General features: G+C 41.7%; 2 protein-coding genes across 2 annotated transcripts in view; one reads left to right on the top strand and one right to left on the bottom strand.

Annotated features, from left to right (window-relative positions):
• LOC109040499 (uncharacterized) overlaps positions 1–24,757 on the bottom strand; it is a 128,344-nt gene that overhangs the window by 20,747 nt on the left and 82,840 nt on the right. The window lies entirely within an intron of this gene.
• Positions 10,981–24,757, top strand: part of LOC109042688 (transmembrane protein 208) — a 231,810-nt gene continuing 218,033 nt past the window's right edge. The window contains exon 1 of the mRNA XM_072301983.1: positions 10,981–10,996. The gene's annotated coding sequence lies outside the window, so the exon portion shown is untranslated. The remainder of the gene's footprint in view (positions 10,997–24,757) is intronic.

Here is a 24,757-nt window from a genome sequence, read left to right as displayed (position 1 = left end):
AAATTAATCATTACAACCGACCGGTTTCAGTGAGAAGATATGAGAAATATTGGATGCGCTGCAAACCTGCGGCTGCAGTCTAAGGCAAGACATACGTTTAAACACAATTAAAACAGCGGGTAACTAGGCTTTTTTTTAACGCAATTGCCCTAGACGTTTCTGCTGATAACACCCCGGCCTTTTTTAGTTCCCGGGGCTCTCCAATTATTGAGCAAGCATTAAAACTACTACACCACCGGAGACCGACTAGAATTGATAATAGGTGTCTTCCTCTCTTGATATTTGTAAATGTAGAATTTTTTTTTTTTTTTTTTTTTTTTTTTTTTTTTTTTTTTGGGGTGAAGGCGCGTAGAAATTCATTGTCAAATTTGACATTTCCTTGTCAGATAAGATAATTTTTCTGGAAACTCGATCGTATTTCAAACAGGTCTGTAGCGGACAAGACTTGCAACGTTGCCAAATCTTGGAGTAGAAATACTGGAATCGCTTCGGAGCTTAAGATTCCAAAACAACCGCTGAATTTCGCACGGAGGAACTGGTTGCACGGTGTTTGAGATGAGGAAGAACGGAATAAACGTTCTGACGAGTTTGACGTGAGTCGATCCGGAGCTGCGGGGTATGGGCGACGTCATGTCAGAGACGTGCTGCACGCACGTTTCGCGATGCTTAGAGCTTCTTCATTAAGAATATTTAGCATAATATGCCATGTTTCAAATTATCTCAAATTACTGCGTATCGCCCGAAAAAATAAAATATATTATAGGCTCTACAAATTTTAAGGTCGATCCTTACCAGAGCAGAGAGCAGACACAAATTTTACCTCTTTTATAAGAACATCTGCTAATTTCCTAGAAGATTAACATTGGTGTATGTTGTTTAGGTCGGAAACAACTCAGCTTTATAGTTTTCAATCTCTAATATTTTCAACACGAAAAAAGGAGAAAATGCGGCTCTGCCTTATAGTTCATTCATACTAGGTTGACAACATGCACCACAAAGATTTCCAAATAATTCAGAACCATTGGCTTCAAATGGATTTTTCGGTTTTTCGTACACTTTCTTCCTCTTTGATAAATTGAATAAACTAATTACGAGTAAGCCGTATGAGACGGGCCTAAAAAAAGGAAGGACTATAAGCGTAGCCCTCAAAAATAGATCAGTGATAGCTTCGGATGCAATTTTTGATGCCTATCTGTTTCATACAATTGAGGGATTTGGAGGATAAGGCGCATAAGTGCAGTTATTAAAAAATTGAATTATTAATGATTTCAAGTAAAACTTTACAGTCTTCATATAGATTCTGTGAAAAATCCGCTCCCAAATTCCAATTTTTAAGCATCAAAAAGTCAGTTTGAACTTTCTTTCCGCCATAAGGATCCATGTAATTTCGAAACTTCAAACACGTATATATTTCTCGAAATAGCAAAAACTGTACTTATGCGCCTTATCCTCCAAGCCCCTGAATTTGATATTCCACACTGAAAAAAATTCTCGGCGTTTTTACCAAGATCCGTTGGTACCTTTACCATCTCACTATTTTTACCAATTATTGGTAATTTTACCAAGACAGACTGGTAAGCTTACGTAAAAACCTGTATTATTACTGTTTTTTTTCAGGTAAGAGTACCACTTTTATTGGTAATAAATTCCCGGTAACTTTGCCATTTTATCTCGGTAATTCTACCACAGTTGACCACAACTGGGAGCAAATAGAACCCTGAATTCTTGGTAATTTTACCCTTTTCTTAGTAAATATACCGAGATTTTTTTTTCAATGTAAAGCATTTTTTCAGACCATCCCGATAGATATGACAGCCGCGCTCTCCACTTGCGTACCGACCTCTCCAGATTTGACGGCTACAAGCTACCTCCCGGTATTTCTGCACGTGATTTTTTATTTCTTTTTTTTTGCGGAACCAGGGGGGGCGCAGTGGAGGCAGGCCTGAATGGGCCCCGAGCGATGGGGGGGGGGGGGGGGGCTGGACCGGCCGCGGGACGCACGCTCGCGTTGTCTCTATTTACCAGGCTTTAGTTTACAGTTTTACAGTTTATGCGTGCCGACTATCAATCCAACCCGCTGGGCAGAAACCGCGTACGTCCAATGAAATTTCCATGAAGATACGCGGTTCTTTTTCAGCGCGGCCGGAATTGTGGCCCCTTTGGAGAGCACGAGCGGTGCCAATGATGCGTCACAGGTGCCCTCGTCGCGCAATCTGTCCCGATGTCCATTGTCGAGGCGGTGAATATTTCACGCAGATTTGGATTAAATTAAGCGGTGGCACTTGTGCCTTCGTTTTTACATGAGCTCTATTCGTCATTAGAATGCGTGTGCGTGAGGGCTCATCCTGAAATTTTTTGATATTCCCCATTTCGGCAGGTTGCGATCATCTTCCCGGTCCCGGCTGACCATGATCACGTCACAGGCTTTCATAGGTTAATCGCCGCGACGAATAACGGGGCCGCTGTTATGAGAATATTTTTTTCTGCGTTAGTTTCCCGGGCTGCGTTATGTTTCAGATCATGCTGCGGATAAGAGCTTAAGCGTTGGTATGCGCTACCGCTCGACGCGCGGCGCGGCGCACAGTGGCTCGAATCAATAGAGGAGGTCGGACAGAATTAAGAAACTTTAAACGCTTATAACTCCGTTTATACAGAACTTTGAGATTCTAAAAGTGGCTCCATTAATTTTCTCGTAAAATTTTCTTCTGAAAGCACCCCTTAAAATTTAAAATGTGATAAAATATACATCAAAATTTCCACTTTCAGTAAACAAAATCACGCCCAACATCTCCCACTGACTCGATCCACTGTGCGTGTGCGGCGGCGTCTTCTACATTTCACAGGAATCGCCTAAGTAACAAGTGTATTTTAATGTATTGAGTTTCAAGGCGTGAGATTGAACGTGATATTCAGCGTTCGCCTGGTACAGTTATAGATTCATATAATTTTTTTTAATTAAGCGCTGAAAGTGTGAAATGTGACGCGGAAGAGTAAAATGTGCCCTACGGAGGAGACTTAAATTGATTAGTGAGGATTTTCAGTCAATTTGGATCAAAAATATCGATGTCCAAGTTTCAATATCAAAGACTTTTTAATACTTTCAAGAATTTTGAGTCAGTTTCAGACCATTATTTGCATATCGATGGCTTAAGTGCGAGACCACATATCTCCGTTTGTGACGTTGCAGACTTGCAGTCATACTTTGTTTTTTCCTTGGAAAATTAGTCGACGCAATTTCTCGAAAACTTCCGTAATTTTCCTCCGCTGCTGGTAAAATATTCTGTATACATTTCAAACTATAAAATTAACTTGTTCCCCGTCGAAAAGGTAAATTAGGAATAAAGATTTTGAAACGCGCGATAGAGATTCGTAAAAGGCACTTTAGCCATCGATATAAATTATTTTACGCTTGTTCGAGGCGAAACACTCGGAAAATTGGCAACAGTACTCATTTTTACCCGACTTCAGTCGCAGTTTTCTCTGATGACCCGTGTTTTGTCCTCAAACTTTAAAATTCTGTCAAAGGGCTATTTTGGATATTCCTTGTGCTTAATGGACCGCGTCAAGTAGGAAGGAACCAAGCCACATCAGCTGGTGCCATATTTGATGCTGTAAGTAAAAACGGTTGTGCGGATTTTAGTGCAAATTTCAGAGAATTTTCTACATAGTACGAAGCGAATTCCGTAGAATTTTGAGAGGAATCCGCACAACCGTTTTTACGTAAAAACTTCAATTGCCCGATTAAATTTGGCAATAGTTGATGTGGCTTGGCTCCTTTCTGCTAAACGCAGTCCAAATGATGCAGCATTAACCGATTCAGCTAAGATATAGTTTTCTCATCGTTCGCTCCCATCTTAAGGTACAGTTTATTGTCTTGCTGCGCCACATGTGAGTCCTCCTTGAGCGGGCACTCCTGTCTTTTTTACTTTTACCGATGTCCTTAACAATGGATTATCGACTATCGATTTTTCCCCATTAAAAACTGCGGCTCGATTGTTGAATCGATATCGAACGACCTTGATCGATGTATAGCATTGCTAAGATAGGGATTTATCGATCAGGATCATTCGATAACGATTCAACAATCGACCTGCTGGTAAAGAATCGATTATTAAGGCGTTCGCTGACAACACCTAGTCTATCGATCCTTTCCCATAGGTTTAAATGGCAAATCAATCGATATATAGCAAAGCACGTCAGGACGCTGGTCCCCAACCTAATCCTCCTCTTGCCTCGTTCTAGGGGACCTATTTCATGTGGAATCAGATCCAGTTCAATCTGGCATTACGGAGGAGCCGGTGAGAGAAAACAGGTGCACGGTGGAGGGCAGTGGTAGCAGGTAGAGCAGCCGAGATAATAAGAAAAGAAAATACATTTATTTATTAATGCTCGGTAAGGCTTCCTTATCTTTTATCCGTGGCGGGGATCTGGCTTTTTCTGAGTTCGTGCATGCGTCCGGACGGGGGACGGTGGCGATCAGAGCCAACACCCGCTGCGACGTGCGACGGTAGCACCGGGACCGCATTTTCGCTCGACTCCCGGCTCTAAATAAGGCTAATGAACACCTTCCAGTCAGGAAATAGATATGAAGTAAAAACATAAGAGAAATATGCTCCGGAACCGCGCTAAAACCTCCGCTCTGCTGCCACGCTTATCCTAGAGCACCTGTATGCAGGAGAGTATTGCCATCTCAATACTTTTACTACAGAAAAAGTGTGCCGGTCTCTGATTGGTCGGCCTTTATGGAACTCTGGGCCCAAATCTTGTTGGTTCACGGCCGACCGCAAGTTGAGAACCTAACCTCAAAATCCGACTTTAAATTGCAATAATTATATTCTAAACCAGTGACAAGAGACCCTCCACAGGCCTGTTGGCGACAGGTGGAAGCTTTTACTTTCGGAAATTCAACACCACCTTATGAACAATGATAAAGGGGGCAACAGTCGTCACCTGCATTTTGGCTGCTGACCTACCTACGTGGTGGATGATGAGTTTCGAGTGACGTCATGAACCAAACAAGTTTCCCAAACTTCGGCAATTTTCAGCTTGTTTGCAAAACGAAACTGCCGACACGTTGTTGAACATTAACCATGTAGGTAAGTCAACAGTAGAATGCTGAAGTCCCGAAAGTAAAAGCTTCCACCATGGCCAAGATACGAGTGGAGGGTCTCTTGTCTCTGTTCTAAACTCAAGCTGTGCGCAAGTTGAGCTTTTTTTACAGCAGGGTAGAGCCACCCTTAGTTTCCCGATGGTGCAAACCATTAATCAGCGACCGAATAACGAAGTCAACATCCCTGCCTGAACTTGCGGCCGACCGTAACTCTGCCAAGAAAATTCGGGCCCTGAAGTTGGCCTAATATGAACAAGCTCCAGCCCCTCCGCTCCTAGTTTGGCCCCATGTAAACAAACAGGATGACGACAAAGTTCTACAAAGTTCTAGACGTGATTTCGGATAAGATAAAATTTGTTTATATCAAACTCCTGAATTGAGTTCGGATCGAACCTCGATGGATATTTTTGCCTAAAATTAACCTTCGAGTTTGATTATCGTTCATTTCTCAGTCGATAATACATGATCCAATGAGTCAGGCTTGTTTAAATTGGGCCAACTTTGGAGTTCCATGCCTAAAACTGATGAACCAATCAGAGAGCGGCACAGAGATGGCAATACTCTCCCGTAAATAGGTACTCTAGCTTATCCAACGCTCCGGCGAGTCGATTGCTGAATCGATATCGAAAACCATTATGGTTCAGTTACGCAATCAAATTGAGCCATCAAACTGAAGCTCTGATTAGTGGAAAAAGACCTGAGGTGAGGATGCAACCAATGAGAGGTCTAATTTGATGGCTCAATTTGATCGTGTAACTGGACCTTTAGTCAATTAATGGACCACTAGATGAGGTACGAAGTTAAGTATTCTGATATATGTTTCTTGGCCAAAATTTGCTCAAATAACTCCTGACCAAGATATTTGATGTTTCCTGACGCGAGAATTCGAAACTCCCGCCGATGAGAGCGCAAGGGTCAACGCAAGTCAAATCGCGTACTGAACGTTACCGTATGACAGTCTCTGCAAAACTCATGAAAATCTGGCAACCTCGATCTTGACGCTTTGGCTCAGCTACAGCAAGTTGTTTACAGTCTGAACAACGCAGGGTGGGAAATGAACAGTGCTCGATTGAGAAGCCTGCCGCAAACGTTGTGGTATGCGATTGAACTCACGTAGAGTATTGTGTTCCTTGTGACTGGGCAATTCAAATTCCCCGTTACCAATGTAAAATAAAAACATTGATATCTTAGTTAGGAGATAATTTCAGTAATTTTCGATGCAAGAATCGTGTTTTACGCAAAATTCTAGTTAAGAAACATGCATCGGAATGCTCGAAATCGTACCTTGTTGAATGGTCCATTCAATCTAAAAAGGCGAATGTACAGAACTTTCCTAACTTCTCTTGGAAAAAAAATTTTAGCGGGAGAAACGAGGCAACGTTGAATGCTTATACGGTGTCGAATCACAATTTGGGCCTTTAAAGGCCCATATTTTGATGCCACGATTATTCTAACGCGAAGCGAATAATTGCGCCTGACGCAGTACGGCCGGCGTTAAACGGATATTAGCGCCTGCAAGACTGTAGGAATACTTCACGCATTGCGCCAAACAGTGCGTTCGGCATGACACGCATATTAACGCCTACAAGACCGCGTGAATACTTCTAGCATTGCGCCAAACGCAGTGCAATTATCCCGTGACCAATGGAAATAAAAAACGCGAATATCTTAGTTGGGATTAGATTACAATAATTTTCGAATCGAGAATTGTGTTCTACGCAAAATTGTAACAAAGAAAAATGAATCATACATACATTACAGTCGCTTTACAGCGCGCTCGGGCGCTCTGCGACACCTAATCGCCATCCTTGCCTATCGATCCAGAGGTCATCTGGTAGATGGCATCTTGTAATCTCATCTTGAATGCCACCAATCCACGATTTTGCTGGGCGTCCCCTACGTCTTCTCCCAGGAGGAACCCAATCTAGCACCTTCTTAGGCAACCTATCATCCGCCATTCGTTGAACATGACCATACCAGACAAGCTGTTTGGTCATAATTTCGTGCACGATGTTCTGCTCGGCGTTCATGATCTCACGGACTCTTTCGTTCCTTACGTGATCTCTCCTCGAGATTCCGGCTGATCTTCGCCAGAAATCCATCTCAGTTGCCTTAAGAATCTTTTTGGTACGCTCTTTCATGGGCCACACTTCACTGCCGTAGGTCAGAATGCTTTTGATTATGGTGTTATAAATCATTCTCTTTTTTTCTTTAGAGATACTTTGATCCCAAAGAATCCTATTTAACATAGCAATAGCTTTCCTTCCCTGCAGGTTTCGATCTTTTATGGCTTGGTCCATCTTTCCATCCTGGGATACTCGAACTCCTAAATATTTGTAATGCTCGCAGCTTTTAATACACTGTCCATCTTCCAGCTCTATGTCTTGCTGATCCCCTCCAATCGTCAACTTTTCCGTTTTCTTGACACTGACCTCTAGGCCCCACCTTCGATATTCTAGCACTAATTTCCGAGTCATATATTCAGCGTCATCCGCATCCTGCGCGATCACCACCTGGTCATCAGCAAAACATAGAGTATACAATGTGTCCGTATCATTTAGGGGAACGCCCATGCCAGAGCACTTCTTTTTCCACTCTTTTAAAACGTGTTCTAGAAAGATCTTAAATAAAGTAGGTGACAGACAACATCCTTGTTTTAAACCTTTAGAAACATAAAAACCACCAGATAACCTCCCTTGACATTTAATTCTAGTAAAACTTCCACAGTAATATTTCTTAATCGCATTCACAAGTCCATCACTAAAATTCGATTTTTTCAGGGCTTCCCAGAGTTTCACTAGTGGAACGCTATCATACGCTTTCTGAAGATCAACGAAAACTAGATGGAGCTCCTGTCCTACGGCCATTTTTTTCTCAACCAGTTGTGTGATACAGAATAAATGGTCGACAGTTGACCTACCGGCCCTGAATCCTGCTTGCTCCTCTGCTTCATATGGAGCCCACTCTTCTTCGATTTTAGCTTTTAAAATTTTCCCGTAAATTTTACTAACTGTCCCTACGACAGATAGCCCCCTGTAGTTTTCGCAGTCATCCTTCTTTCCTTTTTTGTGCTTAGCTGAAATCCAGGATTCTTTCCACTCTTTCGGTACTTCCTCGCCCTTAATGCAACGATCAAACAAGTCCCTTAGAAGCTGAAATAACTTTCCCGTTCCGCATTTCATCAACTGTGATGGTATATCTCCAGCCCCTGGAGCTTTAACATTCTTTAATTCCTTGATTGCCTTCACAACTTCCTCGAGTTTAACCTCAAGGGACTGTGTTTCTTCGTTACATTCTGCAGCGCTATCTTGAAACTCGGGTCGCCCTTCCGTCAATAATACTTTAAAATGGTCCTCTAGTTGGTTGATTGTAATCGGAGATATAATATCCTTCTTCATGTTCCTTCGCAAGCCTTTTAGCAATTTCCAGCTTTCCGCACTCCTCCTTCCTCCCAGGTACGTGTTAATTCTGGAACAGTTTTTTTCCCAGGACTCGTTTTTCTTTTTCGTAATGAGTCTTCGTACCTTTGCTTGCGCATGTTTGTAAGCAATTTTGTCCTCATCACTCTTGGAGTGAAGGAAGGAGTGGTACTTTCGCCTCTTTGCATCGATCTCTTCCTCAATCTCTTTGTCCCACCAGTAAGGTTTGCATTCAGTGGTGATCTTTTCGCGCACTCCAAGGGCCTCTCTAGCCGCAGCGTGGATGCAAGTCTTGATGAATTGATACTGATCTTCGGCATCACAGAAATCCTGTTTTTCATCAAGTTTTTCATTTAACCGCTTCCTATAGAGATCCTTGACACTTTGGTGGTGCAGACTATCGATGTTATACCTTACTGGCTGGACCTTCTCTCCCTGTTGCTGCTGCTGCTGTTGAGGCACGCTATGTGGGAAACTTATAACAGGAAAAGCTATTTCTACTTTGAGGAAATGATGGTCACTGCCACAAGATAACCCTCGGCACACCTTCACCTGTTGAACCTTTATCTTCGTTGTTTGGTTTGTTATCGCATAATCGATGATGGATCTTAAGTCTCGAGTACGTTGAACCCACGTATACTTATGAATATCCCGATGTTGAAAGAATCCGTTTAAGATTTTTAACTCGTTTTGCTCACAGACTTCGATGATGCGGTTCCCGTTGTCATTGACCACATCTTCACCGAATGGACCAACGACCTTGCAACCAATCCGGTGTCCTGTTCTTCCATTCAAATCGCCTAAGACGATAACTTCCCTTGAGGTTCCAACTTTTAAGATTTCATCGTTCAGGAGCTCAAAGAACTGGTCTTTAGCTGCCACTGGCGCATCATCGTTGATACCATACACTCCAAGGAGGGTTATCTTATGACCATACACAGTAACGTTCATTTTGACGATTCGTTCGTTGATCGGTTCCCAAGAAGTTATGCATTTACGTAAGTCGTTCCGAACCAAAATCGCCACTCCTTGCTGGGCCCGCTGATCTTTGCTTACGCCGCTAAAGAACATATCATAGCATCCCAAACTTTCAGAGCCATATCCTTTTTTTTTCGTTTCTGTAATTACTGCTATGTTAACGTTATTATTTTTAATCTCCGAAACAACCTCCATCAGTTTATTGGAAATGCCTTGGACATTCCACGTCCCAAATACCATTGTCCTTTTGCGTAATTTTTGTCGAAATATCCGTTTAATCCGTTGTTCACCGAGGCATAAATTAGGTCGTTTAACATTGCGTAGGTTTTACGGGTATCGGGGAGTTAGCCCGATGACACAACCCCCAACCTGGAGGACCAGCGTTTGAATTCGGAGTACGCTCTCGTAGATTGGCTGCCTTCACTACGGCTAAGAGCCCAATCAGCCCCTTCCATGGGTGGTTCATACGCCTTGAAGCCGGTGACCATGTCCATGGCCCCTTTGAGGCAGGGGTTACCAGCTGGGGTCCGCAGGATTGCTAACCCTGTGACACTACAGTCCCCCATACGGGGCAATTCAAAAATGAATCACTTTGTTTAAATTTGTAGTGTGGCTAATGTTGACTAGTGTGTTTTTCTGGTTTTCCAATGGTTTTCCAGTTGAAAAGTTGGTAAAAAAGTGCGGTTACGAGTGTAAAATTACGGCGTTTACAATTAAGTTAAATTGTTTTAGAACCGTTGTTGTACAGAAACCGTTGTAGTACGCGATTGAACTCACGTAGAGTATTGTATTTCTTGTGACTGGGCAGTTCGAATTCCCCGTAACCAATGTAAAATAAAAACGTTAATATCTTAGTTAGGAGTTAATTCCAGTAATTTTCGATGCGAGATTCGTGTTTTACGCAAAAATCTGCCGAGAAAACATGTATCGGAATGCTCAAAATCGTACCTTGTCCGGTTGTCCATTCCTTATCTTAGCAATGCTATTAATCGTTCAGTATCGATTCGACAATCGACCTGTCGAACGACCCGCGGTTCTCGGATTCCGATTCCGTGCGATCTGGTAACACCACGCCGAGCTTTATCCGCGGTCTCTAAATTGTCGGTTAGGAAGAACGTCCCGTTTTTCTTTGGGTCCTTAATTAGGTGTCCGCACAGTGAGCAGGGATTTCGAGCCTGCAGGTGCTTCAATTTACACGGCTCTCGGTTCAAATTGAGCCGTGCGCTTCCCAACCCGCCTAAGTGTCATAACGTCATGAGTTGGCGGATCCGCTTCCCGGTGTGCTCGCCGAGGCTCGGGGGTTTTTGGCACTTGCGCGGTTTTGGGAACGGAAAAGAACTGGGTCATGAGAAGCAGACTCTAATGAGGCGTCTGCAGTTGGACGGGCACTGATAATTCGTGCAGTTTGAGAAGTAACGAGATCTGAAGACGCTTCAGGAGGAGGAAACGGAATTTTTAAATGAAAAATTAGCAGCTAGGCACTGACACTCTTTTACAGGAAACCTGAAACAATGGAGTAACTGGAGCTCTCGTTCAGCCGCCCTCTCGGTCTATCAGAAAATGAGATCTGATTCAATTAGATCAGTAACATATGAGTCAAGAGTTACCTCTCTGAGGATAATGATTGCTGGAGAGATTGCCTCATGAATATGAGACTTGAATGGGGTGTAAAAATTCTCATTTAACTTCACACTGGTAGAGTAATTATTAAAAAGCAAAATTACAGTGGCGTGGCGTGCTTTGCGATACATCGATTGACTTGACATTTAAACCTGTAGAAAAAGGTCGATAGATAGGGTGTTTGCAGCGAACACGAATCGAGAGAAAGAAATCGAATATTGTAAGAATCGATTCTTTACAACAGCTTCAGATGGAGAGATATCGATAATCAATCGCTCACGTCTTGTCACAGCAAAATTGATGCTTGGTTATTCATTTAAATACAAAGTTAATCACAAAATTCACAGGATGTCTAATATATGATTATTTTTATGCACCAAGGTAATGGCTGAGAAAATCCTTTGTTCTTTTTTTTTTTTATTTTAGATATGCTGTCATTCATCACACAAATGCGTTTAGTCAGCTACTTCACGTTCATATTTTTCCCACGGTTTTAGCGTTTTCCAAATCTTTTTCATGAGGTGACATTTTACTTTTATGTTGTGAAAAATTTTTCTACGACCGAGAAAATATGTATCGATGGATGATTAAATCAAAAGGTTTTACGCTTAATCCATCATTGTCTGGATTCTTACTGTCGGCAAGAGCAAAATAAACGCGATGAAAAATTATGAACGCTGACATTAGTAACTACACGAACGGGTCACGAAAAGTCTTGACCTATGCCAGGACACGCAGAGATGATTTATAAACTGTAATTGGCATTGCGTAAAATGTGAACATTGTTTTGACATAGGCTCCTTTGTCTACGTTTTCGGCCTCGTCTCAAAGCTTACTAATACCGATACTAAAATCAGAGGCACATGTACCTCAATTATCGCGGTGTCTCAAAATTTCGAGGAAAACCCAACTTTTTCAATCAGTATCTACACCCCACAACAAAATTCGTATAATCACTTCACACAAATTGCTTCAATTGGTTTTCCCACGCGAAATTAAGTTCAGAATATTGTATTTTATGGCAGGCACGATAATACATGTATCGATGGACAAATCGATTTTATGGAGATCCCAGGAGAGATGGGCTAGGCAACGTCGTATCGGTCATTAAAGGAGCAGTTCTCACCTTTTACAACTGGTCACGACACCGACGGACATGGAGGATGGGGTATAGGTCACTACGACACCGACTGTCCATCGCTATTCGCGATCCGGGCATGGCATTCAACGCAATGACCAGCAGCGCGCGGTGGCAACTCCATCGGCACCGGTCACCAAAGGAATCGGTCGATGCTAAAACCGAATATATCCATCATCTGATGAGCCCTAAGATACATGCATTCTTATAAAGCTCAAGGCTCGTTGGGTATATGTTTCAATACCGATGGATTCAAGATGATCAGCATGAGTTGCCCAACGGATCCGCTAGCTCCACTCAGAGGTGTTTTAATTAAACGAGTTGAATTCGATGACGTACGGTCCGCGGGCCATCGGCGAGGGTGACAAAGGAGCTCTATTGTCTGATGAGACGGTGACAAGTTACGTTCGATCTGTAAGATGTTGCCGACCACGCAGATCTCTATCGCTGCGTTTTATTCTGCCATGCCAGGGAGAAACGACGTAAGAGCAGTCGGGTGTTGCCAAATACAGGGTTCCCACAAGATTTAGAAAATAAAATTCCCTGATTTCCCTGCATTGGAAAAAAAACACAAATTGGATCTAGAGTCCAGACTTTTTGAAAACATTGACAAGAAAAAGGACTCTTGATTGAATCAGATTTAAGCTTAAATCAAAAGGAAATCCGCTCAAATTAAGAGGCTTGGTTCTTGATTTAAGCTTAAATCTGATTGAATCAAGAGTATTTTTTTTGCTCGAAATATTTAAGAGTCTGGGCTCTAGATCCAATGTGTTTTTTTTTCCAGTGTGACACACTTAAGTAAAATCTCCTGACAAATAAAGGTATGACAGATGGTTTAAAAGGCGTATTTCGAAATGATTTTCAGGGGAAATTTTTTTGTAAGTCAAATCTGTTCTAGAAAGCAAACAAAGACGAATCAACAATTTTCCCCTGACTTTTTCATCAGTTTCCCTGTCATTTCAAGGTTTTCCCTGACTCTTAAAAATTCCCTGACATTTCCCGGTTTTCCCTGACTGTGGCAACCCTGAAAATAGGATTGTATTAGGCAAACCAGTCATATCAGTCATTCCCTGATTTCCCTGACACACTTGAGTAAAATCTCTTGACAAGTAAAGGTGTGACAGATGGTTTAAAAGACGTATTTCGAAATAATTTTCAGGCAAAATTTGTTGTACAATACGTCAAATCTATTCTAGAAAGCAAACGAAGAGGAATCAACAATTTTTCCCTGACTTTTTCGTCAGTTTCCCTGTCATACCCAGGTTTTCCCTGACTTTTAAAAATTCCCTGACATACCCCGGTATTCTCTGACTGTGGCAACCCTGAAAATAGGGTTGTATTAGGGAAACCAGTCATATCAACATTGATTTCGTCGTTCCTCTGACGTAAGGGCGTATATCGATTTCCACTTGAGCCACGTTGTCCATATGACGCCATGCTTTTCGGGGCGCATTTAAAAATAGAGATACACCCTTACGTCAGAGGAACGACGATTTGTGAAAAAAAGACATCGACGATGAAACTCACGAACCGCGTATCTCGTTGGCGGTGTTTTAATATCTCCGCTGCTATTTTATTTTTCAAAAAAAAAAACAAAAAAAAAACATTATTATTCCTTGAAGTTTTCGCGGCGTTTCCTTCACTAGAAGAAAAATCACAGCATATTCTGGGAACTGCCGTTGAGTGGCTTTCCATTTAAAAAATAAAGTATTACAGGAAATCTGCAACGTTACAACCCGTGGTACGTGGTTTTGGAGTTTGACCGTACATATACTTGCAACAGTGTAGGACTCCTCACATAATTCGAAATAAAATAAAAATGGAAGGAGGAGAAGAACGAAAATAGAGGGAGAATGAGGAGAAGGGTGATGAAAAAAAGTTTAAAAAGGGGAAGTGGAGGATAAATAAATAGGAGAGAGAGAAGAAAACAAAGAGAGAATTAGAGAGATCGCCTGAAGAAGAGAAAAGAGGCAGACGGAGAAAATAAGACAAAAAGAGAAAAAGAAAAAGGAAAGTTTCCTTTATTCCTTTTTCTTTTCTTCTTAATCTGATTCGTATTCATCATCCTCATATCATGGAGGAAAAATCTGTGGGCTTATGGCCCGAAGTTTAGGGCCAATGGAACTCTGAAGTTTTCGGATCGTGCCTCAAATAAATTTGCATTTTAACTAATGGAAACGTATCGATTCTCGGAGGGGACGAGTGCTCCAACTAAAATCGATTATTCAACACACGTTTAAATGGAAGAAAGCTAGTATGGCCAACCTGCTAGACCCGCCTCATGCTTTTTAAAAGTTATCTCTTTCCGCTTTTAAGATAAATTTTGAGTAATTTTTCTCCACCCCCCCGCCCCGTTTTATTCCGGACGTAATGATCGAGCAAAATGATTTTGGAAAAATAGAAGGAATTCTGAGCAAAAAGATTGCTGAAATTTTGCAGAAAATTCACTAAGATACGTGATTTTGTAAGTTAAGCGTCAACATATTTATTTTCACGTAAAGGAATGTGAAGTTTCCGCGTCGTTTGCGGTATACTTAAAAGGGTTTCTTAAATTATTACTCAGAGCTTTAATCTGACGTTTGTCTCATGACAAATGCTTGGTTGTCAACGAGGAAATATATCTAAATTGCTCGTTGAATCCTAATAACTGTTCGGTGCTTGGGCAGCTGGATGAAAAATTTCATTTCATCCCGTCTGGCTTGCTCCCAGTTGAAGTGGCAAGATCTCGAAATTCAAACAAATTGCGGGCTGATAATTGCCCCACGATGCATTGCTGCAGTGGAGCCCTGCTAATATCCTTCAATTATGCTGCTCAATATGCCGTGGTCACATTATCAATATTTTAGTCGCTATCTCAAGGTCACGCGGTGGATAAAATAGACATTTCCATAATTACAATTAAATTACACCATTTTCGTCAATTTTTGATGGTCCACGCAATATTTTGTAAAATGACTGCATGACTTTGAGATAATGAGAAAAATATTGATTGTGTGGGCACGGATCCTGAAATTTAGAGTGACGTCACCCAAAAAAACGAGCCTGGGGTTGGTCAGTTCAGATGACAAACGCCACACTGGAAAAAAAAAAAAAAAAAACACATTGGATCTAGAGTCCAGACTCTTGAAAACATTGACAAGAAAAAATACTCTTGATTCAATCAGAGTTTTGCTTAAATCAAAAGGAAATCCACTCAAATTAAGAGGCTTGGTTTTCCAGGGTAGATTTGTCGATTCTGATAGCAAGCTTTTCATCATAGAGTACATAGAGTCGTAATGTAAGTGGGAGAGCTAGCGCCACTTTTAAGCGTTTTCCATGTCCCGAATTCCGAGACTCCTGTGTGACGCCGGGTCACTTTTTCGATACATAATCGATTGTTTGCGATACACGGGTACCCGGCCATCTGATGACAACAACAACAACAACAGAGGAGATAGGAATTACCACGTATTCCACACCGCCATTTTGGATCGAAAATGTATCGAAAAAGCGACCCGAACTCGGCGCACACCGGGCTCGGAATCCGTCGAGCAGAACATGGCGCCAGCTCTCCCATTTACATTACGGCTCTATGTACTCTATGCTTTTCATTGGTGGACTTTGATGGAAAGTCTATGATTTGTCGATTTTGGTATTAACAAGTACGGTGGATAGAAATAGATCTTCTACTTTCTTTGATCGGTTAATTTAGATAGGACTAGAAGATTTACGTGGTTAAAGCTTCAGCCATTAAAAATATTAAATTGCCGAGGAAAAGTCACAATTTTTGCGGTTCAATACGAAAGTTTGAAAAATTGAATTTGTGCCCTATTGATCCTTCATGTTTCATTTACCTCGGCAGACCGGCTCACCCCGCCTCCACTCGTTCAGCCCGGAAGGGATATGCCACACTCACGGAGGTGCAAAGATTCAGCCTTAATACAACTTTCGACCCGTCCTCGTCCAATGCCGCCGGGACGACAGAGGGGCAAGGGAGAAGGTCGCGGCACATTACCCTCAATTCCGCATATGGAAATGGAATATGGATGCATCGGCAAGGAACACGTGCGAAAATGCAACTTCCAGTCCGGGGAGTAGCATCGAAACAGGGAGCAGCTCATCCACCCACCAAGCCCTTGCTCAGGATTCTCACCCGACCAATTCCTCATACGCAGGTATTGGAGAAGTTAATTAGAAGTTTTGAATTAATAACACAATACCATTCCGGAATTAATTAATTCTAATACCGTGGCTGTAGTTCACTATTATTCTGCATCAGGTAATTTCAATTATCCTCGGTTACGGGCCTCTGTGCTTCTATGTTGCCGGTGTGAGTGTGCGACAGAGAAAGTCCTCACAGCTTCTCTGTTTACCGTCACGGAGCAATATCATAGAATGCAACATTGATGAACCAATAAAAACATTTTGTGACTACACTGGAAACTAGGGGAGCGAGAAAGTAAAAAAAAGACATTGGATCCAGAGTCCAGACTCTTAAAAACATCGACAAGAAAAAGTACTCTTGATTCAATCAGATTTAAGTTTAAATCAAGAACCAAGCCTCTTGATTTGAGCTGGTTTCTTTTTGAGTTAAGCTTAAATCTGATTGAATCAAGAGTATTTTTTCGTGTCAATGTTTTCAAGAGTCTGGACTCTAGATCCAATGTGTTTTTTTTCTGAAGTACGTCACTCGATATATCGACAGTGAAACTGCAAAAATGTGTAGCTCGGGTTGCGATGTTTCACAATCTGTGCTGTTATTTTATTCTTTAAAAAAAAGACCGAGCCGATGGCATGCCTTGCAATTACCACAGAATATTCTTCACATAGAGAAGAAAAGTTACTGAAGTTTCGAAAAAATGACGCTCAGTAATTTTCCGTGTAGATAATGAAGTATGGCAAGTAGACTCATTGGCGGATCCAGCAATTCGGCAACACCGGATTTCCTCCATTTAAACCTATGGAAAAGTATCGATTCTTGGAGGGGCCAGGTGCTCCGACAAGAATCGATCATTTATCATAGGTTTAAATGGAGGAAATCCGTTGTTGCCAAATTGCTGGATCCTCCTCTGGAGACTGCAACGTCCCAAAAACCGAGATACGTTGGGACTTTTCACCTTCAATATGTCTGCAGTACAAATGAACCGAGTTTAACAGAAAGGAACCAACCCACATAAAGTTGAAACTGCGAAAAAGAGGTTTGAAGTTTTATTCCTCCATAAGGCTCAAAGTAAAAAATAAACTTTAACCCCTTTTGCCGCAAACTAATTTTTTTCTCGACTTTCTTGGAGTTTTTGGCAGGAGAAATAATACGGCTGGTGGAACTTAGAGACATTCTTAGCTCAATTTTTTTGTAAATGGGGGTTGATTCCTTTCTGATGAACTCGGTTCAAATAGTTTCGGCATCGACAGAAACAAAACTTTCGTCGTATTGACGCTAGGGTCGTCTGGGTGGTCAAATACATCTAAAAGTTTCTCCCTATCGAGATATCTCATGTTAGTCGAGTCAAAAATTGGTTCACGATACTTATATTCATTACTTATTTGTGCTGAATTCCTTAATTACTCACCGTAAAATTTAAACTTTTCCACAGCCTACCATAAAAAGAACTCAAATTTAGGAAATTATGACCGTTGAGCAATCCTGATGACTTTCATTTGTAGCTCCTCTTTTAAGTTTGTACCTAAACTCCGCTAATGCTAGCGTCTCGGCTCATACTCAATTATACCGGCGAAGGGACAGGAGTTTTCCTGTATTTCTTTAATTAATACGTACAAATATATTTAGATCTTAGATCAGTATTGCCTGAGGTAAACGCGTGATAAAAAGTTCAATCAATTTTGTACAAAATGTACGCGATCAAAATCAGGTGAGAACAAATCGTTTCCAAGCTTCAATACGAAACGGCTCGCGTGACAATCGCATTTTCTGTCCCTGGCTTCCTTCTTCCGTGCTCATGAATCGAATGCAGACTTTCCAATGTGCCAAAAGGTCATGTTGGGTTTCACATTTATATGAACATTGGTTTACATGGTTACAGTGTTCCTATTTTTATGTCGATGCGCGGTTGCCCTGCTTAACATTCAACCTCCCACACTGAGAGTGAGAAAAGAGCATGAAGATTGAAAGAAAAAAGAGATGACATAGTGACCACAGGTGCTTACATTATAAAATGTCTCACAGATTACATTGAAGTTAAAACGCCTTCTTTAAATAAAGAAGATCTCGTATTAAAGTCTCTCTTTTGATATATTTATCACTAGGGTGTCCGCCCCCTGGCCGCTACGCGGCCCAACCCGCGGGGCACTGCACGCCCCCAAAGACCGCTTCGCGGCCAGCGAAATCGTCAAAATCGCCCGTTGGTGGTTAATGAGCAAATAATTTTAATTGAGTAACAAAACGATGTTTCTTAGAAAAACTTCCTGCCAAACAATATTCTTAATGACTTTCTCATTACTCTGAATTTTGATTCCTTCTTTGGAAGTTGAACTTTGGACCGTCTTACACTGGAAAAAAACACATTGGATGTAGAGTCCAGACTCTTAAAAACATCGACAAGAAAAAGTACTCTTGATTCAATCAGAATCTAGCTTAAATCAAGAACCAAGCCTCTTAATGTAAGCGAATTTCGTTTTGATTCAAGCACAAATCCGATTAAATCGAGAGTGTTTTTTCTTGTCAATTTTTTCAAGAGTCTGGACTCTAGATCCAATGTGTTTTTTTTCCAGTGTGCCCTCCTTCCTCACCCCGTCCATCGGGAGTCTTAAAAATGATTTTATTATATGGAGAGGATTTAGAACCAATCACCGACAGAATTGTTAAATCGAAAGGGTCAAAGGCAGAGCCGGAGCTTAATTCAACGCAACGTTGCTTTCAAAAAAATAATAATTGATTTAACGTCGCAAATCTCTGAGCATTATTCGTGAATTTTCTGTATTTTTTTACGATAGTTCCCTGCAGAGTTTGCAGTATAAATTATGTACCAGTCAGTGTATAAGGAAATAATTTGTCAGGTAAAATCGTGAAACATTGCAATGTAATCAAGCCCTTCTGACTCTGATCCCTTTAATTCTAGAGAATTAACCAATAACCATGTTAACTTGAAGAAAAGAGCGGATATAAAAGAGCGGTGCAGCACGTGTTGCATCTATGAATTTTAGAGGCTATCAGCAAGCGTGCGAGCGTATGATTATAGCAGTGGCGTGGCGTGAATTGCGATGTATCGATTGTTATGCCATTTAAACCTATGGTAAAGAATCGATTATTAAGGTGTTCGCTGCGAACACCCTGTTTATCGATCCTTTTCCATAGGTTTAAATGGCAAAACAATCGATACATCGCAATTCACGCCACGACACTGGATTATAGATTCAAGACCTAAATTTGATCACCAGGCGCTCTCCATTTGGCATTTTTCAAGAAACTAATTTATTGAATTGAGCCAAAGAGCCCCATGGGTGGAAAATCAGGCATATCGACAGTATGAGTCGGTAATTACGTAAATCGGTTGGCGACGTCGCAGACTTCCTGTCATCCTTTATTTTTTAAACGGAAAACTAGTTGACGTAATTTTTTGAAAATTCCGTCATTTTTCTTCTTCTGTTAGCAGAATATTCTGTATAAATTTCAGCTATGAATGAGGAAAAAAACACTGAGAAGTGTGTGCAACAAAAAGCTGAGGACTAAATAAAATTCTCCTGGTGATTGAATTCGTTTACTTTCTTTACGTTGCGTTAAAGTCTCTTCGAAGATCCGATAAATCGGTGGGTGACGTCGCAGACTTCCTGTCATCCTTTATTTTTTGAACGGAAAACTACTCAACGGCAATGCTTTAAAACTGCCCGATTTTTCTTCTGTATACGAAGAAAATTCTGCAAAAACTTCAAAAAATGATGTCAATTTGTTCTCCTTTAAGAAAATAATGAAGGGGTGGAGATTTTCAGACACCGCAAACGAGATATCGACGGTGAAACTACCAAACCAAGTATCTCGGTTTGCGACGTCGCAGACTTCCTGTCATACTTTATTTTTTAAATGAAAAACTACTTAACATCCAGTCTTGAAAATTTCTGTGATTTTTTCTCTTTGTGCGGAGAAAATTCCGTGAAAATTTCAAGGAATGATATTGATTTGGTCTACTTCAAAAAAATAAAATGTGAGCGTAGATTTTTAAACACCGCAAACGAGATACGTGGTTTGGTAGTTTCACCGTCGATATGCGATTGCGAACTTACACCGTCGATAAGTTGTGTCATCATCAACGCGGTGCGAAATGGCGGACATAACGAGATCTGGACCAGGACGACCTGTCGTCTGAAGAGCACGTATTTGACTTAATTTTTGCATGAATTCTCTCATTTTTGCGGAAGAACGCTCATTTATGAACATTCTTGGCCGTCCTGGTTTGATATTGGAATCTGAAGATTGGTAGTGACATTTCTCGTGTAAGAAATTTTTGCATGAATTCTCTCATTTTTGCGGAGGAACGCTCATTTATGAACATTCTTGGCTATCTTGGTTTGATATTGGAATCTGAGGATTGGTAGTGACATTTTTTGTGTAAGAAGGTTAGCTGCCCTTTTGAGTCCTACGAGCTCTAGATTTCGACACGTCCGTTCTCTCCCTGTATAGGTACGCTAATCAGCGGGCTGATTGTTGAAATTGATAGACAAAGCGATAGACAAAGAAAACAAGAGGTAGATAATAGATTAACTGACGGCAACCCACGAGAGACCCAACAGTTAGTCCATCATTTTCCCTCTTAGTCTATAAAAACCATCAGTTTCAACCAATAGGATCACTACGTACTTCCTATTTTCTCTTTGTTTATAGCTTTGCCTGTCAATGGAAAATTTGCATGCAAATTTTTTATTCCTTCATCTGAAAGGGGAAAAAGAGCTGATTAATTTACTGTATTTTTTATACATTTTTCTGATATGGGAAATAGTATAAAAATAGATTTAAAAATGAGAAAATGCACCGTCTGGTGACGTCATCTGGCTGCATTTCCCATTTAAACAAATGTATTTTAGCAGATCAATCATTCTGTCATATCTTCTCCAATAATTGTTCAATTCATGAACCAAGGGTATCCTTGTGTTCAGTTCACTCAGTGGTTTCCACTTAAACACAAAATTCATCAAATTTCAGACACCTGCAAATTCTCTATTGCGACGCTTTGGTTTCCACCTGTCTTCATTGCACTGGGGAAAAAAAAAAAAAAAAACGCATTGGATCTAGAGTCCAGACTCTTGAAAACATTGACAAGAAAAAGGACTCTTGATTCAATCAGATTTAAGCTTAAATCAAAAGGAAATCCGCTCAACTTAAGAGGCTGGGTTCTTGATTTCAGCTTAAATCTGATCGAATCAAGAGTATTTTTTCTTGTCGATGTTTTTAAGAGTCTGGACTCTAGATCCAATGTGTTTTTTTCCCCAGTGTGTTCATAACTTTGTCCATCAATTTCAATAAACAGCCCGAGGGGGAAACATAGACATAATAGCGGTGAGACCCGTGGAAGCTTCTGGGTACTATTCCAGGGAAGCGTGGCAAGTAGGCAGCAGTGGGAACATTTCGTGACTCAGCGCGGCTCAAAATCAGGGTCAGTGGTGGAGCCGGGGCGGCGCGGCGGGGCCGTTTCTGCAAGGAGCAGCGACAACAAGTGCCGACGACGAGGAGGACACACGACACCAACATCTATATCATCCATCAGGGAAACTAGAACGTCTTCCACTCGACTCGCCAGCCAGAGCTTTTATTTTTTCGCACTACTCCCCGGTCCTTTATCTCCTTGTCCGGAGTCCGGCGGCGCGCTCAACAATCGCAGCGCCCAGATGTTGACTTGGACCCACGCGTGGGAGGTCTATGATCTCGTCTCGGAGCGCTCGCTCGCTCGCGCGCGCGGATGACCGAGACCGCGCGGACCCGGCGGCTTGGCTTGTCGCGACCCGGCTGGTTCATCAGTGCAGCTGTTCGCTCGGTGCTCGGCGAGTGTTTCACAGGAGAATCAACGCTTGTCATCAGAGATTGAGAATAGGTCTAAAGAGCATTTTATTTCAGGCGAATGGAGATGTTGCATGTGTGAGGAATTTGCGATTTGACTAATTATTCTGTGGATTTTTCGAATTCGGCGGAATTATTTCCACCGGAAAACGCACAGGATTGCAAAGTCCTGACAATCCTGTAATCCTAGGATTGCAAGCTCGCGGTGTGCACTATTCGGAAATGGTATGTATACACTAGGGTAGGTTCGACCCCAAGAAAATGTGTCTTTTCAACGACTTGAGCGCGCACCGTGATACACGTGCATTGCTTGGAATATCCTGCAGCCTTGTAAGGCGCTACTACGGGTCGGGCGCGCGCCGTGCCGTACGCGCAATGCATGAAGTATCCTGCGGTCTTATTAGGCGCCACTATGCGTCCCGTGCCGGCCGTGCGCGCTAACCGCACTGTGTTTGACGCGATTATTCAAGCTTGCGGTGCCAGCGGTTTCAACTTATGATTTGAAGTTTTTGTACAATTTGTTGGAATTATTGTCATTTCAAATGACAAAACATTACCTAAAACCCAACAGATTTCCTTCTCTTCATTTACATAGTTTTACATATAATTTTAAATAGAGACATGCAAGTGAAACGACTTTTATATGGAGGCTCCCTCGTTTCTCAGCGATGTGATAGCGTGATTATTTGGACTACATTTTGCAATTTGGAACCAACATTTCTGTTTTCAACCATCTGTAAAAATACTTGTGACTGTTGTTCCTAAACGAAGTCAGAAATTTTGGTTCCTAATGGAGATGTTGCATGTGTGAGGGATTTGCGATTTGACCATTGATTCTTATGTAAAAGTTCGCGAGAAATACGATGGTGCCACTGATTTTCTCTGAAATCAACTCCCAAGCTCAAAAAAAGCTCTCAAGTTGAAGCCAAAATGGAGGGGATATCCTACGCTTTCCTGAGAGTCCACCTCTACATCAAGACAAACTCTTCATGCGAAGATAGGGCGCAAATACATTAGCCGTGTTGCCGTGTTTTCAGTTTTAGAGTCCCCAAATAATGTGACAGCCCTATGTGTTTGCTCCCTATCTGTGCATGGAGAGTTTGTTTTGATGTAGAGGTGGACTCTCAGGATAGCGTGAGATATCCCCTCCATTTTGGCCTCAACTTGAGAGCTTTTTTTGAGCTTGGAGGTTGATTTCAGAGAAGACCAGTGGCACCATCGTGTTTCTCGCGAACTTTTACATAAGAATCAACAGTGAAATCGCAAATTCCTCACACATGCAACATCTCCATGCGCGGGTGGATTTCTTCCACCCTCTCGACTAGGTCGGTAGGGTTGCAACCCTAGGGAGAAAATCACGTTTTCTTGCTGAAAGGGGCTAGAGACGCGTGGAAAAGATGAGGTGGGCTCGTTTGATCTGCTTAGGAAACAATGTTAAAGTAGGTGTGATTTTTTTGGCAAAATGGACAATGGCATGTGACAAGAGCGTTGTGGACAGGGCTTATGAATTAAAGAGCGTTCACGTCCCCGTGTGAGTCTCCGTCGTCGACACTGACGTCACTGGCGCTTTATAGTTCCCATTCATTCTTACGGCCCTCGACTAAAGAGCACACTTCTTCTTTTCCACCCGGTTTTCGTTCGTTTCAGCATAGATGTGAAATACTAGTCGTGACTACCTGAATGTGGGCGCGCTTCACACGTCCGTCACGGCTAGCCAAGGGGCTGCACCCCCTGGACACCCCCCCCGGTCTAGTTCTTGACCTCAGCAGAGCGTTTTTTCTCCTTTGGGTTGCAACCCTGCCGATCGAGTCGAGAAAATTGAATAAGTGACACGAAGAATGTGTGTCTTGGCAGATTATAATTTAATTTTTTTGTTATTTTTGTTTTAAGTAACTGCAGTCTTTGAATTACTATGACTCCGGTTTGGTTCGATATATTTGAGCGTTTCACCTCCAAAATGTTTGTTCGGAGGTTATCACTCTACGTTTTCATTCTCACAATGGTGGCTAAATATTAAGCTATCGTAGACCAAGGTCCCCGTTTTCCAAAGGCGCAGGCGGTCACAAATAACACATGGAAATTTTGAGACACCGCAAGCCAGGTGCATAATTTTCCAGTTTTATCATCACCATGAGTATATACGCAAACAGCTTATTGAAGCTCCCTTAAACATATTATTGTAAGTTGCACGGGAATGTTCCCCCGGATGAGATGGCGTTACGGTTGTGGTCGATATGACAGCCATATCGACGCGCAGCTCTAAATTGAGTCGTATCCGTGCCCGTGCGCAAGAGTACTGTCGTGCTAAGGAAGAACGCAGTATGAGCCTTCAGGCGTTGCCATATTTCCTTTAATAACCAACAAAATTACTGGGAAAATTCTGAATATTTTTCCTCAAATTTTTCAGACAATTTGGTTCCCAATTTAATCTAAAATAACGGAAAATCTCAAGGAAAAATTTTGATAACTTTCCTCAAAAATAAGCATTTAATCGAAGGAAATTTGGCAAC

The sequence above is a fragment of the Bemisia tabaci genome, chromosome 6 (assembly GCF_918797505.1).
Source record: "Bemisia tabaci chromosome 6, PGI_BMITA_v3".
Taxonomy (NCBI): Eukaryota; Metazoa; Arthropoda; class Insecta; order Hemiptera; family Aleyrodidae; genus Bemisia; species Bemisia tabaci.
Note: the sequence above shows the minus strand (reverse complement) of the source record. Positions and strands in the feature narration are given on the sequence as shown.